At 37.0% G+C, this 26,961-nt stretch overlaps 1 protein-coding gene across 1 annotated transcript in view; it reads right to left on the reverse strand.

Moving 5' to 3' along the window:
* The window catches only part of LOC117424830 (zinc finger protein 469-like), a 110,740-nt gene that overhangs the window by 14,840 nt on the left and 68,939 nt on the right, over positions 1-26,961 (reverse strand). The gene's annotated exons all lie outside the window — the stretch shown is intronic.

Consider the following 26,961-nt stretch of genomic DNA (forward strand, 5'->3'; position numbering starts at 1 on the left):
TTGTAGGTGTTAAAAATCCACAATAGCAACATATTATATCATAGCATAAAAACTCTGTAGGCCTAATTATTCTGATCAATCAATGTCATTGAAATTATTAATGTGCTGGTTTTAAACATAATTTTCTAAGACTCATGTTAATCTAATGTATCAAATAAGTATGTGGGCTTCATAAAGCTCACCTTTATTCATGTTCTTTGGTTTACTAAGAGTCACTATAATAATAATAATAATAATAATAATAATAATAATAATAATAATAATAATAATAATAATAAATCTAATTTCACTCATTTAAAACGAGCAACACCAAACCACACCACCTGCCATGTCATCTGTTCTTCATTCTGTATGATCCAGCTCTTCATTTCACCTTGTGCACAATGTATGCTTGTCAAATACATAATGTTAATAATAATTAAACAATTAAACATGGAAACTATGTGGAATACTTTTATTCAAAATTCTACCACACTAAAAACGTAGGAAAAATCTGTTTCTCATTTTGTAGTATTAAACATATTTAATGTGATGCTACATTGCTTATGTGGTCCTACACAGTATTTATTTTACACTGAAACATTTTGTATAAAATTGTAGCACTTTTTTCTATATTTAGATCTAATTTATCATTTCTATTTCTAGTGGAATCAATTACTAAATCTATTCCTAATTTTGTACAGCTACTGGTTTGCTGCGAGTTCGCTGCCGGTATCATGTAAAATGAGATGGTGATGTCACGTTTCCAAGTGCGTATAATATGAACACCCTCATATCTAAAAAATACCAGAACCGATTGGCTAAATATTTAATGACGATGATACAGACACCTAAAACAACACATCATGTAAATCTTACGATGGCCCTGATTGGTTTAGATAAAAAAAATATCCGAGTGACGAAGCAAATTCTTTTTTTTTTTCACATTTCTAAATGTCCCACAAAGAAAGGCGCGCACAGTTTGGTGAAAGTTTTGTCTTCTTCTTATTGAATATGCAAATATGAATCAAAATTGAATGCTGACATGGAAGATTAAGTTTAAAAATATTTAGATTTGGTGCCACGGAGCTGCCGCTATCACCATTTTGAGCTATCATCACGGCACTTTTAGCTGATGAAGTGTTTTGAGATCAATATATGAGAGACAATAAGCAAAATGAAAAGTAAATTGCACATGTTTTCTTAATTACTATATTATATTATACTTAAATGTGTGTTTTCGAATCTGAATTAATATTTGTATTCAATTTTTATTAGTTTCAAAAGATTTTAACCTCATCTCACTGACGGGACAGCACCGAATCCGTAATGGCAGGGTATCACACAACACTGCTCGTTGCACAGGCCAACAACTAATGTATGTGGATTGTGGTTTTAACTGTTTTAAATATCCAAACTGCAGTATTCTGGTCTTAAAAAATATATTTAAGTGGCTAACTGGACCGTTTAAATACTTTTCCAGACAGGGGAAATTCTGTACCTCAGTAGACACGCTTGGCTGATCTGATTTATGGATTTTAATTTATAGAAATTCTACACTTCAGTGATTCTACAGTTGCTCTAAGACTGCATAACCATCTTCATATGTCAGTGCCGTCATATGCATTTGCTTTTAATACATGGACTCACCAGCAGGGGGCAACATAGACAGACAGCACTGCATTCTCTAGAATTTCATTCTGTCATTTAAAAGACTCTTTCACTGCTTCACAACTGTAAAAAATAAATGATCACAGCTTATATGAGGCTGTATTTGAACAAAACCACAACAAAACCCTGTTTAATCAAATCATGAAACTTATTGAAAACACTATTCAATGTTGACAGCACCAGTAACATTGTTTGTCCGTATATGAATAACTCTGGGGCATGCATGTTACAAAGAATGTTATTTTGTATAAGTACAGTACGCAAGTAAACATTTTACTTCTATGCTTTACTGTGGGTCACAATCACTAGATTAATTGTGTATAATGCATATTGAATTATGTATGTGTATTTTATTTTCCTTGCCAATTCTTATCCATTTTCTTTCTGATACAATAACCATTTCTTTCATCCAGCATTATAGTATCTTGAACCAGCATGACCAGTTCAAACACAGCACAACTACCAACTCTGACCAGCATAAACCTGTGCTGGTTACAGCTGGAATTTACAGCAAAGCCCCTTTTAAAGTAAGTTTTATTGTACAATTAATGCCCTTTATTTTCAATTATTGACAGACAGTTACCAGGAAAATTTTAACCAGCCTTCAAAACTGACTTACAGTACATGTCTTTTTTTTCCTTTTGAATGTTAGGGTGTATTTGTGTGCATCTACAGGGAGTTTTTAAATAAGTATCCAAAGTAATTCTCCTTACCACTAGGTGTCACTGTACAACAAATTACTAATATTCGCTTAGTCTACCTACCATGCCATTCAGAGAAAAAAAACATTTGAATTATATAGAATGCCTTTAGAAATAAACTACCAGCCATTAGGTCAGACAAACAGAAGCAAAACTGGAATTAAAATCAGTTAAATGCTATGCATTATCAGCATAGGGGCATGAGATTTGTTAATGTGCTTTACCACGCTCAGAAGGTGCTTTTTACAAACAGAATGCTAAAAGATAACTGAAACAGGTAACAGGCTGACACGTATTTATGTTATTACACTACTAACAGATTCTCTTTAAAGTCGCACATTTTGGCAATTTAAAAGACAAAATTATTATTTTATTATTATTATTATTAGTTTATTTAGCAGACGCCTTTATCCAAGGCGACTTACAGAGACTAGGGTGTGTGAACTATGCATCAGCTGCAGTCACTTACAATTACATCTCACCCGAAAGACGGAGCACAAGGAGGTTAAGCGACTTGCTCAGGGTCACACAATGAGTCAGTGGCTGAGGTGGGATTTGAACCGGGGACCTCCTGGTTACAAGTCCTTTTCTTTAACCACTGGACCACACAGCCTCCTCTTCCAAAAACAAACGTGCTATTATTCAAATCGGAACTGCGTTTTTATTTGATAATTAAACCAGCGTGCTGACCTGCGAAAGGACACAGAGAAACAAAGACACAGTTTCCAGTTGTATGACAGAGGCAATGCAACAACTCCATTTAAATAGATCTGCAAAGGCATTGCATGTGACAAGCCAACACTCAGGAGAGCTCCAATATTTTTACTGTAGTCATTTAATACATACAAATAATTATCCGCAACCTTGCAAAATCACATTCGTTATGCATTAGCATGGTACACCCTTTTGTAAGAAGTGAAGACAAAAACAAAGGAATGTTTTTGCACAGTAAAAGTAAAGCACGGAGAAGTGTGGTCAAGCATAGTGCAAACCGTGATAACGTGTGCATTAGGGATACAGAAAAAGATAAACTTTACTGTGCAAACTGTAGCATACTGTTCCCAAGACAATATATTTTTTTATGAATGTTACCTTATTATGGCAAAAAAGGATTAACAAACCTGTTGGCTTAGAAGGTATCTACTGCAGGCTAATCACAGCTCCTGATTGGTTGAGACGATCTATGAGGCTTATAATTATGTTTATAACAGGATAGTATCTGAATCTCTACGTCACACATTACAAACTAAGAAATCCTTTCCTAGCTGATGTACATTAGCTTCTTGGTTCCTTTAAGGAGACAGATCTAGCAGCAGCAAGGAGTGTACTAACATCAGGATATCATTCCTGAGCTGTGGAGCCTGACTCTGTTAACACATTGGTCCAGAGCCTGCATGAATTAAACCTTCATGAAAATGAGCCACTTATACCGACTGAGCTTGTTCACCACTATTGAAATATGCAGGGGCCTGGTGCCAAAAGGAGAAATTAGGTGCCAAATGCCACTCTGTTATACACGTCTTAGCTTAATTTACATAAAGATAAACAAGCGCACATAAAGAAATTGTTTGTAAGATTATTAGTTTACTTAAAGTACATACGTCTTACTTGTCTGTATCTTTTAAGTATTAGAAACTGATACCTGGCAGAGGCCCATGCTTAAAGCGTATGCTTGCGAAACTTCTTGTCATCATTCATAACTTTCAATTTGAACTCTTTGAACACTGCATACCTTTAGAAAGGTCAAGGAAAGATAACTACTCAAAAGAAAAATCAGGGTTGATTTTATTGGGGGCCGTGGGTTACTAAGACCCCATCAAAAGCTAACATTCAATTTGGCTAACCCCACATGTTTTGGAACAGTCATCCAGTTGAATTCTGAAATCACTTGAATTCTGATAGCAGGGCACTAGTTGCACAACTGACAATTGATCAACTTTAGACCTGCAACATCCAAGTCTGTCTGTGGTGCAAAATGTCTACAAGTGGGAGAAATGACCATTATACCACCATTGTTGAGCAGATCAAGTCATTGGCTAATTGCATAAATTGAGATCTATGCCAGAGGGTAAAGATGGAGTTCATTAATGTGAGAGTTACTCAAAGTAGAATAACATTCATTGAATTATTGCAACAACTTATTGCAATAAAATATTACTGAATGTAATGTTCCTGTACATTTCAATATCCATAAGTCTATATGTTATTAATATTGTATGACACCTCATGACATTGAACAGTAATTGCAAAAACCTGTCCTAAGAAAGCACTGTAGATGAAGTAGTTTGTAATTTCTACTTTCTGATTTACAGAATCAATACACACTTTAGGAAAAAATGAAAATCCCTCAAGCAGTATTTTGCTTTTTTTTTTTTGGCCAAGCACCATATGACACCTTTTGTGTCTTGAAACAGTGATTTAGGGGAACATACAATAAAATGATCATAAACCATAGTATTACACTAAACCCCAAGGAAGTTGATTAACACCTGCTCTTCTAGCATTTCACTTTTTTTTCAACTTGGATACTGATTATTTTGGAACAAATATACTGTTTTTTTTTCTCCATTCAAGAAACCAACATTTTTCCATTATCATTCAAGCATATGTATGTTGGCCCTAGAATGACTTTTGTTGTCTGTCCTTAATCCCCATGTTCCTTATAAAGTTTTAGCTCACACAGTCAGCTCTAGGGACACATTTCCACACACATACTGTATACAAGGTAATGCCACATAACTGAAAAAACGCAACAGAAGGTGAGAAATACAACAGGGGTTTAGTATTGTATATATAGCCAACTGACCTGAAAAAAAATACTTATAACATGATGTGTTACAGTTTTTTTTGTTTTTTTTTTAACATGCTTTCAAATGCTAGAATGAACAATTTTAAAATAATCTGAGTAATTATTGGTAATTGAAGGTAATTAAAGTTGATTTCAGAAAGTATGATCAAATGACTTAGCTTTAGTTACTTTCCCTAGGTAATTAAGAAGATTTAAACCATTTGTAGAAATATTTCTTAGTATTGTTTTCCTAAAAATTGTTATAATTAATGTATTTATAAATACATTCCTAATACATTTTTTTTCACGTAAAGTCAAGTTCTTATTACAATTCCAAAGTATTTACACAGTTTTACCAGAAATGACAACACAATTCATTTTAAACCAACATTTGCACAAAAAAAAAATACATATAATATTATCACTGTGGTATCACTCCATCAATGACAGCCTACAGGACTGAGCATTTGTGGTAAGCTATGCTGACTAGTTCACCAATAATGTGGCGAAATAAGCATTAAAACACCCTTTTCAACAAACACTCTACTATACTGTACATTGTGTACTGCACATTGTAATAATTAATGATCATAAGGAAGCTGTAAATATATACATTGTACTGTTATGTATGCTACATTGTGCTACCACTCTTCACATTCCTAACATTTCAATGCTGTACAGCAACTGCATGTAAACCTTCTAATCTTGTGCATTTATTTCCAACTGTGATATTAAATGTGGTGGAAATTCACTGCATGACTGATACATGTGCTTGCTATTAACCAAAGTGTGATAATAACCAAAAAACGATATATTCAGGAGCTTGTCCCCATTGACTTATTATATTGTCTGGGACATTTCAGTTGGGCCATAATAAGCAGAGGGTGGCATTAATAGCATTGATAGTCAGCAAGTTTCACTGTGTATGGAAATGCAAGTGTCTAATGTCTCTCAGTGTGGGGACAGGCAATCTTCTTTGAGACTGGCCAGGCACAATAACTCTCACTTTAGTCACTACAAAAGTCAATAACAAACCCAAGATTAAAGGGAACTCCAGCATTTGTTTAAATATCTTATTATTTTGTCGGTGTTAACACCCTGGCCTAACAGAACTGGAAACCCTGGCTTTTTGTAACAAAAACAAACCAAGCTGCAGCTGGAGTTCTGTTTGACTTGCATGCTCTCTGTCACACAGTGCGTTAATGTGAACACGAGCAGCCAACGTACACCCATAATTATGCAGCTAAGTACTACTCTGTAAAATGGGCACAGAAGCTGTAATTACAGTTAAAAAATAAACTGGCCAACAAGCAAAGGAAACATAAAATCTTCTAGCTAGTTGATGGGTGGGGTTCAAAGTGGGACTGGTTTTGTATTCTGGAAAAAGGACAACTGATAATGCTTGAAAAGGGTAAGTTGTAACATTGTATTGTGATCTTGCGTTGATTTTAATAGGAGCTGTTTCATAGTATTTTCATGAAACTGAAAATGAAAACTTTGTAGCCATGCTAATTACATTTGTTTATTTTAGATATTCAATTTTAAGTCATTTACATTACTCTTGGGTTATATATAATATACTACAAAAAACTCACAAAATTGTGAAAAGCAGGAATGGGTTGTCAAATGGGTGCAAAACAATACGGTATTTAACATTTTTTTTGTTGAAAGGAGAAAAATCCATAACTTTGTAACTCTAAATGATTACAAAAAAGTTTTCCTCCTTTCTAACAAACAGGGTAATTAAAGACTGGCATCTGAAAAACACTTAGTAAAATTGATATCAATTCTCACAATTAGGACTATGGGATCCTTTATGGTTTAAAGCCTGTCACTTTCAAATTAAAAAGTTAAACAAACTAGTGTACACTGAAGAGCCTGTACAAGCAGGTCACAAAAAAGAAAAAGGATTAAAGAGAAAAGAGAGGGGAGCGGTGGAATTAGAAGCTGCAAATCTGGATGACCTTTTCATTGAGAGCACCAAAAGCTATTGACCAAATATGAAGAGAAAGACTTAAATTATTACGAAGCCTGCTAAAGCCAGACGTCTTAACCACTGGCCAAGTGTTTGGCTCAGCTGTGAAAAATCACATCCCCCTGCAAGGTCCCAGGTTTCAAAGCCTGACTGTTAGAATTTCCGTTCCTCGCAATGGCATGCAGTTAAGTGTGAAACCGTTCAGTCACTGTGGTGGCCACCAGCGCTGCTTGATGCCATAATGAGGGTCTACAGGCTGGGAGATACATCATGTCAGAGTATTTACTAGAGCATCACACAGGGAAAGAAAATCATCCCATCAAATCATTGAGACCAAAGAGAACGCTGTTGAATAGCAGGAGGCTCACAGAAGTAGCACCAAATCCTGACCTGTCAGCTCCCCAAACTCAAGGAATTATTCATTTCTTTACTACCTCTGGGCTCAGGTTTTTAGTCTGTATGAAATATACATTTCTGCAGCACTGATTCGTGTTGGTTTTGGATTGGAAGGATATTTTCCAGCGCAACTGATGGCATCTATCGTCACATGGCAAGAAATGCTGTACTTTTTTTTTAGTTAAGGATATCATGTTTCAAGTCAAAACATTGACCAGCTCCTGAAAGCCTGATGATCAATCTTTTAAAAGCTCAGGGAGCTCCGTGCCTAAATACTTAATATATTTCTAAAACTATTTTAGAGAGTTATGGTTTTGTGTATGAAAAATGTGGCTTGGAGTATAATTCATTTTATTAGATATATATTGGTACAGTAAATAACAGGTTCTAGAAAACCTTTTGGTAATGATGCTTGTTCCAGTTTTCTTCTCAGTAAAATAAAATTAAAGCTGGAGTGTTAATAAATACATTTACATAGACTCAAATTATGTCACACTTTAAGGAATTGCAAACGTCCGATCTACAGATTGCTTTGCAATACTAAGAAACGGAGAAACGCAGTACCAAGATTCTGTGTAGAGATTATACTAATTCAGTTAGTGGGCCAGAGAAGTTTTTTCAAACTACCTCATGGTAACTGTCAGAAAGTGGGCTTTTTCAGAAGGTCATTAGTCAGTAAGCCTGGTTATCATTATGAAGTTAAAAAATAAAAAGCACTTTTTGTATAATCTACATTTTCGTGATTTATAATGTTAACATACTGTGTGTATGATTACTCTTATTATAACAGACATGTTGTGCAGTTTCAACAGCTAGAACCCAAACTGCACAAGATTTATAATAAAGGAAATAAAGACATCATGAGCTGTAGTATACGCTCTGGAGCAGTAGCTTGTTTATGGTTGTACTTGGGTATTAGCAAAGATCTGATAGAGTCTAAAGGGGTATGGTCATGTATTCCAAACTATTCACTGATAATACTGCAAATTTGTGTCATTATCCCTTTATAGTCAGGAAGAAGATCTTCAAAATACTTAAAGCCTGGACATTTTGTGAATACTCATTTCTTCTGAGCGGAATACTTTGTGGCTCTAACATACTCTTTGGAATAACCAGGAGTTCTAACATTCATTGTTTGTATCACTTATTAGTTAATTCTTTGCTATTTTGTAATTTTGTTAAATTGCGATTTGGAAAGTAAAAGGAAACGGTGGCCCTGCCTAATCTTATCAACACACAGCAACTGTGTGCCAGGCACCCACATGGCACACTGCTTCCTTCACTCACCGCTCTGGTGTAACAGGCATCCACATGGCACACTGCTTCCTTCACTCACTGCTCTGGTGTCCCAGGCATCCACATGGCACACTGCTTCCTTCACGTACCGCTCTGGTGTCCCAAGCATCCACATGGCACACTGCTTCCTTCACTCACTGCTCTGGTGTAACAGGCATCCACCTGGCACACTGTTTCCTTCACTCACTGCTCTGGTGTAACAGGCATCCACATGGCACACTGCTTCCTTCACTCACCGCTCTGGTGTAACAGGCACCCACATGGCACACTGCTTCCTTCACTCACTGCTCTGGTGTAACAGGCATCCACATGGCACACTGCTTCCTTCACTCACCGCTCTGGTGTAACAGGCACCCACATGGCACACTGCTTCCTTCACTCACCGCTCTGGTGTAACAGGCATCCACATGGCACACTGCTTCCTTCACTCACTGCTCTGGTGTAACAGGCATTGCCACAGACTATTTTACTGAATGAACAGGAGTTTTCAATTTGAATTTCAATACAAGACATGCTCCCATTGAAGGAATTTCCAGCCCCAGTCCCTACTGCTTATTCCTTCAGGTCTGACTTCCCCCATTATACACGCCACACTGTTATTTTCATTTCCCTTTACAAAGTTTATCGCTTCTGATTTTGAAAGAAAAGGGTTCGCCCCAATGAAAAATTGAACATTTTATAGGCTATATCTATTCACGTAGCTTGCAGGATATTTAAAAAAAAATGTGTAGAAGATTAGAAACAGATATTCATGGTTACAATAGCACTGTTAAACAAGATAATTTTATATTACGATTTTATCTGTTCTTTCAACAACCTATACATACAGGCAGTATACTACACACATGCTTGGAATACAATGCATACTTAGTAAGATACAAATGTAATAGGAGTATCCTCGTATCCTATAAACACTTAAACTGATATCATTTAAATCATTTAAACTGATATTAGGCTGTATCGAACTGAACTGTGCATAAAGAGTTACTCAGGATGGATTTCCATCAAACACTAAAAACCCTTTCCTAAAAAAGTGGCCTCTCTTCCACTACATTTTCTTAAGGGCACACCATAGAACAACCTAGTAATCAACAAGCAATTAAGACTTCTGACAACTCCAGATAGCACCCTGCCAGCAAAGACTGACAGTTTCTGGTGGCTATTTGTCATTATGAAATAGTAAACATCTCCAATCTTCAAGTTTTATATATATATATATATATATATATATATATATATATATATATATATATATATATATATATATATATACATGTTACAAGTTGTTACAACCGCGTCCAAGGGTGATAGGGTTAAGGAAAGGACTTTGAAGAAAATGCCCACACACTCATTCTTGTAAAAAGCGTTGAGCTTTCTAAATCTTGAACTGAAATCAACCTTCAAAAGGCAGGTCAGCCAACAATTAAAAAAAAATGCTCATGGAAATGAACTAATTGAAACCATTTATAGCTACAGGTGCCAACAAGATAACTTGTCATTATCTACTGGGATTTAGCAACAAAAACGAATCCCAACAAGTAATGCATCAAGAACGAGCATCAATGAGGTTTTTACAAAAAGCTGGAGGATCCTAATGATCTTTAAGGATCCAGCAAAAATGAACAGGCCAAAAAAAAGCTGGGTCCTTAAGGGTTAATGAACAATTTCCTGTTTCCGTCTGGAAAAGTCATTCGAATGTAGAAAACAACGGATGCTCTTTTTAACGGAAATAAAAATGTGACTATGTAACCCATCAAGCCTGAGTGATTAACAGATTTTAATTGGGTACATTCCGTTTAACTCCTGAGGGCAATATGCTTTGGAAGAAAGTATTATTATTCATTGCCTCAGCAAAATTTAAGCAAGACCTAGAATTATAGGAACATTTGTTTTAATAATATAAAAGGGGACATTTTTTTCCCCAATCCAAGACAGAATTAACTTGCTTCCTGTCACTTCTTGGGTTATCAATAATGTATTCAATTTATTACACATTCAATTGTCATTTTTCATTCTGTTTTCAAGTAATCCCCCCCACCCCCATTTTCAGAATATTTGTGTAAAACAAAGACAACGTTTTAGACTTTGTCAAAGTCTTTTGTGTTGCTGACTTCTTATACTGTGTATCCTATGTTATGGATGACATTAATGTTTATAGTTATATTCCTGTTTCAGACTATGCTTGTGTCTTTAGCCATATAATCAAAGCTGGGCAAAACAAATGTAATTTCTAACTTGTTAAGATGCATTCATGCACTCAACTAAAATGCCTTCAACATTATTATTAATATTATTATGCACATTTTTGCTTCGTCTGGATGGAATAATTATGCATCCAGGAGCAACTTACAACAAACTTAATGCTTACCTTAAATACAAATAATTTTATGATATATTTTTTTATTCGCAGCTTTTGAGTGGATTTTATAATAAAAGAAAGCTGGAGCTGTTGTAACACAACCTGATGTACAATGTAGTCAGCTGGAGTTTGCCTTGTACTGTACAAGCAGAACAACGTAACAACAATAAAAGCTCTTAAGAGTTGCGATAGACATCAGCAGTGCAATCCGTTCACATTATCAAGTATTTGAGCATTGGGAAATCAGGTCTGTTTTGTATAATGAGGCCTTTCATTTTCGAAGTCCATTTTCTGCAGACTTGATCGGTTCCCCTGATCCATTCATAACTACACCGGGGGTATAATTGTCCTATTTAAAAACTCATGGAAAGTGAAGTAAATTAAGATGATTTCAGATATTATCGATTGCATTAATCTTAATTACTTTGGTAAAAGTATATCCCAGCAACAACCTTGGAATTTAACAGATGCAATTGGCTGGCCTTTATTAGGTCTCTGCAAATATGTAAGGCCTTTGTTAAGCAAAAGACCAGGGGAGGGGGCAAGGCTTTTTTCTATCCAACTCCCAAAAAAATGATATCATTTTTAAACCATGCACAAGGACCACAGTTAAGGATCTGTCGGAAAATCCAGTTCATCTTATCCTGTGTACAGATGTTTGACCTACAGCATACTTACAAAAATTAAACACAAAAGCACCTTTTAGGGTTAGTAACAATTCCTGAGTATGATCTCCATAATACCATAGGGAGAATGGTCCATAGCACTATAAGTAGCTATACACAACCTCATCCACCTGCTCTACACACAGAAGCCAAGTAGTGATGGAGACTAATGAAGCAAGGAGGAGTATAATTAAAACTATTTTTAATGGAATCGAAAATGAGATTATGAAATGAAATAAATTAAACAAATAAATCAAATAAATAAATAACATATAAAGTAGTAGGGAAATATATTAGGATCGAGCTATGGCTTCTGCAGACTCCGACCTTGATGCAGCTATGGCACTGGCCAAAAATAAAAGGAAAACTTATTTCCACAAAAACGAAATTGACCTGTTAGTTAGAGAATGGAAAAAAAAGTCAGGAAATATTATTTAACACTTTGAAACATGGAAAGAAATAACTAACAAAATAAATTCACTGGGATCAGTGCTGGCGCTAGGATTTACTGGGCCCTGGTGCAAGACTGAAGTAACCACCCCATCCCCCCCACCCCCCCCAAACAAAAAAAAAGAAAAAAAAGCAGAGCGCTGCTACAGCACAATCCAAAGAAAACCTTTTGAAAATAAATACATCAGCAGCAAAATCTGAATCCTCAACAAAACATATTCTAACAAGACAGTAATCAATCAAGTAACAGTATATCCAAACATTTTAATAAATCGATTATGTAGCAAGATTAATCAATTTAATTAATAACTGGATTTAGTTAATATTGAAACATACAAGTACAAAAGTTAGTAGAAAGCATTTATATAAAAAAAACACATGTGCATCTCAAAACCTCACCCGCAGTACAAATGCATTTGTTACAACTCATAAGCGAAAACAAATTCTATGATTTCCATTACATGAGAGTAGGTGTTAAAACTTCATGCTGATAGTGGACTCAGCTCTCGGCAAGATAAGCACCAACTAAGACATAGCTTCTTTCACTGTAAACTAATGTGATACATCTGAGTTTCTTTCCATCTGATGATGTAGATATCTTTGCCTGGTGTTGATGCCTGAAGTGTAATGCTGGCTCCAGGGATAAGCCTATTTTGCCTCAATCACAGTGCAGGATCAACCACAGTGCGGCCTCCCTAGCGCATCAGCATAACAACCGTCTGGACTGAGCTGAGTAGGGTACTTCTCTGGGGTCTTCAAGTGGGCACCTTTCATCCTTGGTGTTTCGTCAACTAGCCCATGACACCTTAAGAGGGCTCGACAGTGATTCTGGTGTCCTCAGCTAAGCCCAGCTTACTTACCTTCCTTTACATCGACATTTTTTTTCTACTTTTTTTTCCCACCTCAACCAGAGCCAGTTGCTGCTGTTCTCTGCTGCTTCAGATAAATTCTTCACCATGCGTCGCAACTCTTGATCACTGAATTCGATGTCTCTGAGAAACCGGGTTGTGGAGTGTGCCACAAATCCTCGACAACCCACCTCCACTGGGTAAACCTGGACTCTCCATCCTTGCTGTTCCGTTTCAACAGCTAGTTGAGTGTACCGATGTTTCTTCCTTTCATACGCCTCATCCACAGCATCCTCCATAGCACCGTTAACTCTACCAGGTGAACAAGGCGTGCTGATCCAGACCACAAGATAATATCAGGTCAAAGGTTATTGGTGGCAATCTCAGTTGTGAAAATAAGCCGCTGTCCAACATCTGCCAGCATTTTCCAGTCTCTAGCAGCTTCCAGTTGTCCTAGACGAGTTTTGGTTTTAATACCTTTTCTTGGAGGTTTGCTCCCCTGGACAGAGGAATGTTGTTCTTCGTGTGTCATATAAACATCACAGCACCTGGTCATGACGCCAAGTAAACTGTCCTTGTAAGACCAACCTTACAACCTATCAAAATGTAACTGGCGATAAACACAAAGGACACCATAGAACACACTTAACAAATTAATATCCCAAAAGCAAGTTAATTTAAGAATATCGCAGAAAACTTTTGTTTGAATCTATGTATATTTTGGTTATGTAAAGGAAAGAAATACAGTACATACAGTAGGCTACTCAAGTAAATACATTTCGGCGTATTTCAGATGTCTACGCACTGCATAATTAATTACTAAGAAGAAAATATTTCAGTTTGTGTTTAATTAAAGAACTCTGCAATGATTTGTTTCTGTGCTTACTTCATTAATAAAGCAACTTAACATATAAAAGAAACCAAAACAAAATGTATTTATTGCCATTGTTATTTAATATAGACTGTTAATAAATATATGTTTTTTATATTTTAAGGTGCTTTATTTTAAAGTAACTAAAAGCCTGGAAACATTTAAACAGGGAGTTTCACATCCGAAGTTAATTGAAGTGAGAGGCATACATAAAATAACAGGCACAAACCGAAGTCAATCAGGAAAAAATGATAATACATCGAGGGTAAGCGCGAAACTTCGATATTATAATGAGATTCGTACATTTGCGTCCGAAAGTAGTTTGAAACGAACAGTCATAACTAAACTACCGCAGCAGGAATGAAACTAAGTTAAGGGAGTGAAAATGACTTTACGAACTTTAAGGAAAATCCCACATTTTCGGTTGCAGGTTGTAATATCTTTATATTATGAGGAAAAGTGCTTGTTTTTGAAGCTGCTAAGTGAAATAGTCAGATACAGAATTAGAAACTAAGGGGCTGATTTGATCAGCATATACGCTGCCAGGATAAGTCATATCTGGATTTTCTTTTACTGTGCCATTAATTCACTTGGATCTCAACGAGATTTCAAACTGCTCTGTAATGCTGCTGTGGCTTATCCCGGTGGGGTATAGGATGATCAAATCAACCTCGAAGTCTTAAAACAAGTAGACACACATGTGTTGTTATCCTGGGTCTGTAGAAAAAAAAACCAGCTGTGTATCCAGAGAATAAGAGGGTGTATGAAAAAGTCATAGTACTTTCACTGTCCTGAACCAGTGGAGTGAGCAGATCGACATCAGCCAACGTGACAGAGATCAGTTCCAGCATCTCCTGCATTGAAAGAACTTGTGTGTAACTTTCAAGGTTTCCACCCTATATAAACCTCTGAGCCGGCTGAGGGACGGGAGATATAAACCATATACAATACTATAGTATGAAGATATACTGAAAATACTATAGCTCTCCCGATGACAAAGATCACTGTATCTGTCTGTTTGTTTGTGCCCATGCCTGTCGGTCTGTGTCTGTCTATGTGTTTTAAGCCTGCCCAGCTGCACAGGAGCGTAACAGAAATGTCTCCTGCTGAGATCCAATATGCTTATTCCGCTGGGTTGAGCAAATAAAAATCTGCACAGTGTTCAACATTTTCTGGATGTCTGGACTGAAATAAATAACCAGGATCTGTACTCGTTTACTGTACTATAAGTAACCCTTATTTCAGAAAGAAAATATTGAAAATGGGAAGTAAGCAGTCGCTAATATTTAAACATGTTTGCAAGTGACACATGAATACGGCATTCAAGTGGATGAACTGGCCAGCAGCCAGTCAGAATATGAGCTGCCAACTCTGAGAGCCTGCTTGTTTTTATTTTTTATTTTTTTGGAAGTATCTATTACCAAGCAATTTGTTTTAATATTCTGCTTATACCATCAAGCTGCAATGATTAATGCAAAGCAATGCAAAGAACCGATTGTTGGTTAACTGGTCTGGGTGAAAGCAATATCTCTGGCTTAACTGAAAATCAATCTCTCTCTCTCTCTCTCATACATTTTTAACAGTCTTAACAACACATTTTTACAAATTCTAGGCAGCTATAAGAAAACATCCTGTTATCCTTGCTAGTTGAACAAACCTGGATGTGCAAACAGATTTTGGGTTGGCTACAGTCATAGTTGTCTGGACCACCCGTACAGAACCCCTATTGCTACTTACTCATTAAATACAATATTTCAGGAGCAGTTTTTCAGGTTTATATGTCACAGTTTACAGTAAGTGCAGAAAAATCACTGATACTAAATAATGTGAATGTAAATTGTAATAACACTATAAATACATTTTAACATCTGTAGCAGGGTATACAGAGAGCTGCAGTTCCGATGCAGGTCTGGAGAAAGCGACAGCATGAGGCAAACCAATGCAAGGCAGAGGTTGGTTGTGAACCTAGTAGACTCCTCTTACCCTGTACCACACATATATAACACATTTAGATATAATTGCAAATCAGAAACTAAAACCCATATCTTTGAGTAATTTTGCTATATTTAAACCCTGGATATCCCATACCAATGCTGCCCAGGCTAGTTTTCAGTTGGTTGCCAATGGGTGGGCGCTATTGGGTTGTGTAATTTTGTTATAAGCCTACATCACATCACCGCAGGAACTTTCTAAGTAATCAAGACCTGTATCAAGAAGCACAGAGATGTTTGTGGTACAGTTTTTTAAAATGACTGTATATATATGCAACTGCAGAATCCCACATTTCCAGACGTCTATCCCAAGTGTTGGGTTCCCGCTGTCTGTTTCCACTTTACAAACCACAGCATTCCGTTACAGTGATGGAAGTTTTGCTTGCAACCGTTTTTTGTGTTTTTACACAATTCATCAGTCTCATTTGAGAATGAACACGGACGGAATATTAGTCATGTAAGGGAAAGAAAAATGTCAAAACCACCGAATAATAAATACCAACGGGACAGTGAATGCTGGAAACATGCGGGATGGGGGGGGGGGGGGGGGGGGGGATTATGGGAATTGTTGCAATAAATGAGATTGTAAAAGGCTGAGAGAGTTATTTCCGCATTCTGCAGTGAGCACCAGCAAAGTGCTTGGTATTGGTCATTGCTAGAACCTCGTGAAATTTATTTATTTATTTATTTTTTCGTTTTTAGTTTTTTGTTTTATTTTTCACAAATTTCATTTTATTTTGTTTTATTCACAGATACACATTAATAAAACCACTCAAACAGATGTATATCAATAATAGTATAGTATACATCATGTTTTATCTACATACATAATTTTTATTAAACATTTTCTGTTTTTTTTATAACATGAAATAAAAACAGACCTTGCACATAAAAATAATTTTGTTACCATAATTTCTCATTAGCGGCAGTAACGGTAACGTACAGTGCCCCGCTCTTTTTAATTAACTGCATATTTACAGTAAATACTGCCCATGTCCTCTATAAAAATACAATAAGATCAAACAAAAAATATATATTTACACTGCCCTACTATTGTGGGGCTGTCATAATAATTGCACATACAGCAATCTACCCATTAAAAAAAAAAAAATAGGAATTGTATTTCAAGCTTGGGTAGGTACAAGTATATAACAGAATACAGCAAGCTCTGAGTTTCTCAGTATTTTAAACACTAAGCAAACAGATTCATTCATTCAAAACCAAAACAGCATTTGCTCCAGTGCAAAGTTTGCACCACTTGAAGTAAAACAAAGAATTTGCATACTAATACTAAATATAAGCAGATAAGACATATTTTCCCCAAAAGGAGTATATAGCTAATTCTTAACGACGGTATTTTTCGACTAGCATTCTATCCGACAGTTGCAAAATCTGCACATCATTACTTTGTCACCGTTGTTATGCGCGATTTAGGCATTTTAGAAACAAACGTCTCTTCTCTTCCATCACAATTAATTCCCAAACGACTCACTGCAAATTATACATCTACACAAGTGATAGCCAGAGCTTCCATTTCTCTTCAGGCCTTGACAACTACTATTACAAGTATTTATTAAAAGTATTTTTTATATAAACCTCCCAATTTAAAAATGTAATTCTATTGTAGCGATCCGTGCACTTGTGTTTGTGTACTGTAATGTCCTCTATAATTGTGTTCCCCTCATGCTCTGTATTTCTCGACGCTGTTTTGTTTACCTCTGTCTGCGTCTGTTTATTCCAGCCTGTTTGTAGGCATGTTCTGTGTCTCCCCAGTGACTGTCTGTTGTCTGTCTGTCCTCATTGGCTATTGTTTGTCTATGCCCATTGGTCCTAGTGCGTGGCTGAGGGCCAATGGGATGTGCGGCCAATAAGGGGGCAGGGCTAAGGTGAAGGTGTTGTTGGTCTTGTACAGTGGTGGGCAGTTCGATTCATTTTACTGACTCGATTCATTTGATTCAGTTCAATTTGGTGAGGCGATTCAAAAGATTTGTTCATTTGATTCACCGATTAAATTAAACAAAACCAATCAATGTAGACTGAATCACATGGTTACAAAGGTTTATTTGAACGGAAAAGAATGAATCGTTCACGAACTGCACATCACTAACGGGAATAGCTAGCTGGAATCTAGTACAGTTGGTTGTCTGGGTTCTTAAACATGAAATGAAAAAAAGCATTTTTAATAGCTTGCAACCTTACAAAAACTGACGACCTGTTATTTTTTTATGATAAATAAATAAATAATAAGTCAACTGAATTACTTACGTCTTGTTTGTACAGGGTTGTATGTGAGAGGCTCTTTGATTTGACAGATCACCCCTCCCTACCATACAACGCTGCTATAGAAGTTAAATGTTGCCAAAGCACAACGCTGCCATCGCTTATACTGATTTACAACAAACCCATTATAGGCATTAAAACTGAATTTCAGTCACCACCAGAATGGAAAAACGCCACAATCACAATAGTCACAGATTCTGAATATATTTTTTATAAATACAAATACAACACAACATACAATTCAATATTACTTAAACACTAAATCAATCAATCTCTCTCTCTCTCTCTCTCTCTCTCTCTCTCTCTCTCTCTCTCTCTCTCTCTCTCCCTCTCTCTCTCTCTCTCTCTCTGTCTCACCTTGACAAAAACAACTTTAAGCATGGCAAAACTCTGTTTGCGATTTGAAATGATCTCACTAATTGTTTTGGTTATGGGCTTTACAGTAAGGTGTATAATATACTTAGTGCAATATATGAACTATCTGGTAAACTCCTGTGTGTCACGCAATTAACCATCTGCACACGACAACATGGCACATACGGTTCAGTTTCATAACTCAACATGTACAACCCGGTTTCCTTGTTACAAAGAATCAGCCGGACTCGAGCATTTCTGAATCATTTCATGAGTTTTGATAGGCTGGTAACTCAACTCCTGTGTGTCACGCAATTCGTTCATTGGGTGAATCAAATGAACGATTCAGACAGAACTCTGATCCGATTCCTGATTCATCGTAATGAGTCGCTCAAAAAGAACGAATCATTCACAAACTGCACATCACTAGTCTTGTAACCTGAGTAGTTGACAGAGCTGTGGTCTCTGTGTGTGAGAGAGAAAGGCGTGCTGAATAAAAAGCCATTTGGAAAGAAACAAGAGTCTCACTCGTTTTCTGCCTCCTGCTGAAACGCTACACAATGAGCCTCATGCACTAAACAGCGGCAACCAGTTTACCAGTAAGCCTGTTACCGCGTGCTTTGTACACATGCTATATTCACTAACCAGCGGCAAATGACTGTGCACGCAAAATGATTTGCGTGGAAAAAGATACCGCGTGCGAGTCATTTACATACAATTAATAATGGTAATCCACGGAAATGTTTTCAAATTCCCTAATACCGCGCGAGAGGGACTTGATATAAAACCCACATTTACTTAATGGTGCTATTTACTCTCAGCGCATGTTAAGTTTCCCACTTACTGAAACCAGGCGGTGTCTGTCTAAATCACAATATAAATAGAGCAGACCAAGTAGTGCTGTGTGGGAAACATGATAAACGCGTATATCTGCTCTCAGGTAGTGCATTTAATTTCAAATATATGCTACATAGGATGTATTTCGTTGGTTTTGTGGATCAAGGGCAATATTTTAACATACGGTGTTGTAATACTGTACATAATGATATGATTCTGAAAATACAATTTACCAAAAGACGACTGCACGTGAACTGTATTACATAATCATTTCCTTTATTCCGATTCCAAACGTGTTGCTTTCTCAATGCAAGATGCATTGTAGGAATAGACAGTGCTGTATAAAATCCCATGATTTACTCCATTTTTTCCATTAAGACATTGTACTGCCGAAATGTCCAAGAGACAGTTGTGCTCCTTTAACACATGAATTACACTGAATTATTTCGGCCCTGAAAACATTAGCATTTGTGTCATGGAAAAGACAACAGTGAGTATTGCACAAATTGTGACTAGTCTGTGCAGCACGTCGAAATCGCCGGATAAGCAGCTGGAAGGTTAAAGTTTCTTAAAAGAAAAAAGAAAAAAAGAAATAAACTGCACACTTGCATTCCCTTTAACAGAAACACATTTATAGCCAACGTTTCAGTACATTCAAAATAAACCAGATGGTGATAAAGGTGATAAATGTCTCAAAACAAGACATTCCCGTACATAGAATTCTGTATCCCTGCATGATTCCATGCCGGTGCAGATGCAGTTTTTCAAAGCTAGACGTGAATGTTTAATATTCCTGTGCCTGAGTCCCGCTGTGTTCTCAAGCACTGCTACTGAGTTTTTCTGCAGTTTGCAACAAATACTGAAAATAAGACAAAACTAATTCTGTAGTAAAATAAAACAGCACATTTAACAACACTGATTTTCTACAGTACGCTCAGCCTCCTGCGTTGCTCAATACACGAAACCCTTGACTAAAAGTAACCGTATAAAACTGTATTATTTCTTTTAAAACACATTTTAATTTTATTAGATGTAAATACTGTTCAGAAACATAAAGCGTTCACATATAGCGATCTTGATCTACGCAGGCGTCAAATCTATGGGGATACAGAGTTCTATGGGGATACAGAAATCTGCGTAACACCGGGAAGATGTAGCTGGTGCCGGCTGCTGCCTCCTTGGTCGCTGTCATTCTGACAAAGTGAGAGTCAGACTACCTGTCCTTTGGAGTGCCCATATACTAAAATAAAGGGTGTGTAACGCGTGCAGCATTTCGCGTGCTATGATGACTGGCAAATGAATCATTTAGCTCGCCTTATTCATGCATATTATTATATTAGTGAATAGAGCGGTCATGCCTTCCTTTTTGCACACAGTATGGATTTCTCTTACCAGTCAGTATTTCAGGTAATTTACCACCGTTTAGTGCATGAGGCCCTACGTTTGCTTTATAATGATTTTTCGTTTTATTTTTGCATGTTTTTATTTTGTTTTATAGGTTGCATTTCGTGCTATTTTGTATTTTGGCGAAAAACACGGGCTCTAGTCATTGCTCATTCAACACTGTTGAGCTTTGTTAAATACAGAGACTGCATTATTCTTGAAGCTGTCTATTTTTGCAAATTCCTTTCCCTGCCTAGTATGGGTTTAATTTTTCAAAAATAGTGTCAGTGTGTCACTAGATAATATGTTTCTATATGAAAGCAAAATATACCCTAAATATAAATATTTTCCCTATGTACATATACATGAATACTATGTGGCGGGGCAGAAATCCAGCTGCTGTAAATAGTGTGTGTGTGGGAATGTAAGGGTTAAATCTGCCCCTGCCAACAATCATAGTTGTGGCCATTCCCCAATTAGGTAATTTGATGCTAATTGAGGAGTGGTTACGAGTATAAAAAAGGAAGCAAAATCCTTTGTTTGATGGAGAAGTTTGGAGGTGTGAGTTAACACTGTGAGTTTGTGGATGGATTACTTTGTAGTGTAGGCAAATTCCCAGCCTACAACTGTTTAATCTTGTGTCTAAACCTTTTATTTTGGCCCTGTTTGTTTGTTCCAGTGTTTTTGTTTCTGTAAATAAATGTGCGCACCAGCACTTAAACTGTAGTTTTCTGTCTCTGGGTCTAATTCCTGCCAGTAGCCAGCCTGGGCCGTGACGCTGCCCTGTCACAAGAACCTTTTTATTTTTCATTAAACATAACTTAAAAAAGATACTGCAGCTCTCTCGCAACTTTCCTTCCTTGTTCAGCATGACATGAATAACAACTCAGCTTTAGTGAATTAATGATCTGCTGTTGCCTGCTGAGACTACTAAACTGCTCAGTAGTGTGATACAGTCTCACCGTTTAAGCTTCATTGTACTCAAGGGTGTATCTGGAGCGCATACTTTAACACTATAACATGATATATGCAGTTGTTCCACTTTTAATAGACTCTGAGTTTTCTGTTGAGAGCAAATACCTACCCTTCTGATGCCCATTATTGTCATCTCTGCATTATGATTCGTAATGGTACATTTAACTTGCTTTTGGGCTCTCGCCCATACAGTTTGCAACTCAACTCTGTAGTAAATTGTACTGAAAAGCCAAATGGACATGAAGGCAGTGCAATTTATTATAAGCATAAATAACTGATTCAGTCAAGTTTGCAGGTTGCATTTCCATAGATGAAATATAAAACAGCTAACCTCAATTGCAGAATAGTGCATGCTAATAATATCTAAATAAACTGTTAAGTACAGACCTTCGAAACAGTGGTTGCTGTTTATATATAGGCACTGTTAATCACGCAGGTCCACACCCTGTATCCTAAATGCAGCGTTAAACTCACTCTGTCATTTGTTATTTAATTTAAAATATATTGTTTAGTTTGAACTGTGGTTCATGTCAATATAATCAAATATAGCTACAGTAGATATTTTTTGCCATTTTTCTGTAACGCTGTGGCGTGTTACAGAGGGCACTGTAGTTTTTAATTCCTGTTAGTAGCAGCTGTCAGGTTTAGTTTATAGAGTGATACTGCTTCAGTCTCCCTCCACCATCATTACTACTTGGGTGCAGAAATCAAATAACTTGTGAGATCCGCAATAAAGAACAAAGGTTAAGAATGACACGTATTTATAAATTTCATTTAATTAAGAATGATTTAATAGAGCTTTTCAATCAGAAGAGTTCTTTATACACAATATATCTGCAGAATGCAACAAGAAGTAATAAAAGGCTTGCTGGGTGTAAGCACTCTGTAATAAAGTAGGCAAAAAGCTTTATAAAGTTGGTTTTTATTACTACAGATCCCGGCTTCTGCCAGCTTACAGGTGTGATAATGAAAGCCTGTTAGAAACTGAACGTGAAGTCGACCATATAAATGCGCCTGTCAAATATTTTTCTAACTACTTAACTTCTACCTCTGGATTTCTTTGGCCAATGGAGTACTGCTGGGCTGGTATACAGTGAAGCAGCTTATAGAATCGCTTGGAGGTGTAGTGCAGTAAAATAAATCTGCATTGGAGAAGACAACATGAATGTATTCATAGTCCTGGAAGAAAAAGAGTCACCTAGAGAATGAAATGTCCTGCAATACGCCAGAAATGATAGCTACCAAGGCCAGTGCACAGGGCAAAGAAGTAAAGAAGTTAGGAGGTCTGAAATACCCCCCAAAAAATGATGTATGGGCAATAAATAAAATACTATTAACAGGATTACCTGGACCACTCTTTGGTCTCAATAAAATACCTATTTTAGTAATAAAAAAAATGTTAGACATTATTTGGGATTTTTTCAGCTACAAAGGTTTAAACGCTGTATTTTTAAAGCAGGCCTTTGTGCTTGCAGTTGTTTTCGGTCTTGTATATGTGTCTTTAAGGGTGCAGGTCAATTATAAATAAAATAAGCTAGTTTCTTGATGCTGAACTGTATTCAATATTACTTTTTTTCAACTGAACTTCCAGACTTTGGAGGACATCTCCAAAACATACCACAGCAGTCTATAAACTCATCTGAATACGGCTTAGAATGTTCCGAGCTGTAAATTAGACAATAACAACACAGCAGAATGATGCTCAACGCCAGGGGCCACTTTTTTTAGGCTAACAAAATTATAAATATCCAACTTTCTTTGTACCATGAAGTTAAAACGCATGTATACAGTATCTCTGAAAAATAAAGTTTGAATGAATGTTGCCTTTAAATCAGGGCTATAACGTGGGGCGGTATCTTTTAATTGAACCCCAAAGTGTCATGCTGATGTACTATGAATACAGTATGTGCTGTCAGTCATTAGGACAGCACATACTAAGAGCATCGTGAGACTTCCTGACCTGTGTGTGACCCCAGCATTGACCCCAGTCTTATCAGGAAGTACACATTCTGAAAATACTGAATCGAATCTTTCACACACTGACAGTAACTGAACAGTTTCCCCCTGCAAAACTTTATTTAAAAAAAAGTAATCTATTAGCTTGTCCATGAATCTAAACAGCATTAACAGCACAGTCATTTTCTTTTCTGTGGAATCATGGGTTCAATAAAAGACAAGTCATGTAATGTACTGATTAGATGTGATCGCCATTCAATAAAGGTGTGCAAACTCGCTCAGATGACATAAATCAATCACTCCCAAGTATATCAAAAGCAATGCCTGTGTTGCTACGGAACAGTCGTTATAAGTGGCAACTAGGATACACTGAAATCTGCTCAAGGCTTTAGAGACAGGGAAAGAACACTGGGAAAACCAAACCAAAACACGTTTACACTTGCCCTGCATAAGTGACATTGGAAGCCATAAAAGCGGATTGATTCAGTGGAAGGCAGGCATTTCTCAGCTACCTGGCAGTGTCAGAAGTGATTGATAATAGAGGAAATGTAACTTCTAAAGCAGATATTGACTTAAGAGGATGTATACACACACACACAGAGTGATCTACTATACTATAATTTGGTTTATTAAAACTGGGCCAACTCAGTTTAAAAAGGGGTGTCTTATGTTTCAGATGCCTCAAGGTAAAAAACAAATTGTATGTGTGTGTGCGTGTGTGTACTTGTGTGTGTGTGTGTGTGTGTGTGTGTGTATGCATGCGTGTGTGTGTGTGTGTGTGTATGTGTGTATATATGTGTTTGTGCATGTGTGTGTGTATGTGTGTGCGTGCTTGTGTGTGTGTGTGCGTGCTTGTGTGTGTGTGTGTGTGCTTGTGTGTGTGTGTGTGTGTGCATGTGTTTGTGTGTGCGCTTGTGTGTGTGTATGTGTGTGTGTGTATATATGTATGCATGTGTGTGTATGTGTGTGTGTGTGTGTGTGTACGTATGCGTGTGTGCGTCACAGCAGGAAGCCTTTATATTTTCCTCTCATCAGTCACTGGGAAGGAGAGAAAGAGAGAAAGTGGCAGCCGCAGCAATGTCTAGATAAACACTCCAGTAGCAACAGTAACCGCAGAGTCAAAACCACGCTTCATAAATTGCCAGGTTGTGAGACGCAGCCTTTCACTAGATCACTTATCTCCCAACAATGGGGGCTACCTGTACTGGGCTAGCTCTGTGAAAGCCTGCTCGAGTCGGCAGCCCAGGTCAGTGAGCAAGTGTGATCGAATAATGCCAATATTCATCAAGCAGACAAGCCCCCCCCCCCCCCATGCTCTGTTTGGTTAGGAGGCCTGCACTAGGCAGTAAACGCCAGAATAAAACCCTCTTATGTGTGTTTTTCTTTCATCAGGCATGGATTAAAAAAGGAATATTTTACAGGCTGAAACATTTTTCATCAAAAATATTTTCTTTTCCTGGTGCCTTTCTAAATTGGAAGTATTTTGAGCACAATAGCAAGGTTCTATTCAGAGAATCAGAGCTGTAAATTAGACACTAAAAACACAGAACTACACGTGACGCCAGGGGTCACAATTCCCACCATGCCCAACATTCACAGCAGTATTAATTTCTCTCCTGCTAAAACACCCCCCGATTCCCGGAGAATAGGTCAGAGACCCACCCCCCCACACACATCTTGCTAACCAAGCTGTGGAATGTGGAGCTTGTCCAATTATTCACCAATTTGATTTTTTTAGACACAGTCGAACCCTATGACAGAAAAACTGTCAGATCATAGGTTCTTCAGTTTAAGACCCTGCAGCAGAAGAGTGAGTCACAGGGTAACAGACTTTTCGTAATGTGCCCTAGCTGCTTTTCATATTTGTATAGGAACAATCCCAATTACTTCATTTCACCTGAACATTTCTGACTCTACCACTGCTGCTTGCAGACTCTATGGTATCCAAGAAATTAAAGAATGCTAAAACCGTTCTCTGGGATGACATCAATTTAACTAGGTTCCAATAAAAAATAAAAATAAAATACAATATTTTATTGCTTTCAGGTACAAAACTGTAACTACAAGACAAAACATGGGCTCTATTTTCAAACTAAACAGCTGCAGATATTAATATAGCTTCCATTAGATAATACTGAAGATTACTGTTGATGCCATATGCATTGGCAAACACTATGATATATTAAAAAAAGTGAATTGCCAATATTATAACAATCAGTTGAAATGTGTTTAGCCAGTGTAGCCTCTATCAATGTAGCTCAGAGCAGCCCCTGCTGGCAGAGACAAGGATTACAGTTGCTGTCAGCTTCCTCAAAGTACATTACACTTGGTATTAAGCCAAATAATTGAACCGTTGTTTTAAATGAATGTTAGCTTGATGCCAAATGCATCATCATCACACAATACACCACAGCTGTGCCAAAATAGATCCTCTTTATGTCAATTGTGGTCAAAATGATTACAAAGGTCTGGAGCATGCTACAAATACAGTAGTAAATACATAGAATTTCCAATTTCCATACTATATATAACCAGTTTTTAAGCTGTATTTCTTTTCTTTCTATAACTGTAATTTTGTGTAAAGATGTTACCATTTGCTAACTCACTGTTGCCACCGGGGACTGCAAACTGTACAAAAACCCTTTGGTTTAGAAAGAAATGTAATATTCTGAACAGGGACGCCGAGAGCCGACAGGGGCCCCGGGGAAGGATTGGTATGTCCCGCAGCCACTGAAGAAAGTACTTTATTTATTTTACACGATACAATTTTTCTAACAAACTGCTGCACCACGTTGTTTTGAGCAAATTATAGATCTTAATAATAGAATAATTCATACTGTGGTATATATTGTGCAACATTAGGGTTCTTTTAAAGTTTTTAAAAGTCTTTAAAAAAATACATAACATTGCTATGCTTTTTTTCAGCTTTTTGGTGTAGTAAAATATGAAATGCGAAAGTTCAAATCATTGTGTGAAAGGAAGTGTTTGACAGCGCCTGGATACACAATCATTACACAACAGAAGCACATCGGCTCGGTGTGCAGTATGGGAGTTTTTCTTTTTAATGTGGTGGTGGGAACGCAAAGGGTCTTGTGCAGGGCTAGTTGTTTTAAAATGTTTTCTATATATTAAAAAAAAAAAAAAGTTCCCCCTTCACCAGGGCCCCCCTTTGGGGAATTGGGCCCC

The sequence above is a fragment of the Acipenser ruthenus genome, chromosome 19, assembly GCF_902713425.1.
Source record: "Acipenser ruthenus chromosome 19, fAciRut3.2 maternal haplotype, whole genome shotgun sequence".
Taxonomy (NCBI): Eukaryota; Metazoa; Chordata; class Actinopteri; order Acipenseriformes; family Acipenseridae; genus Acipenser; species Acipenser ruthenus.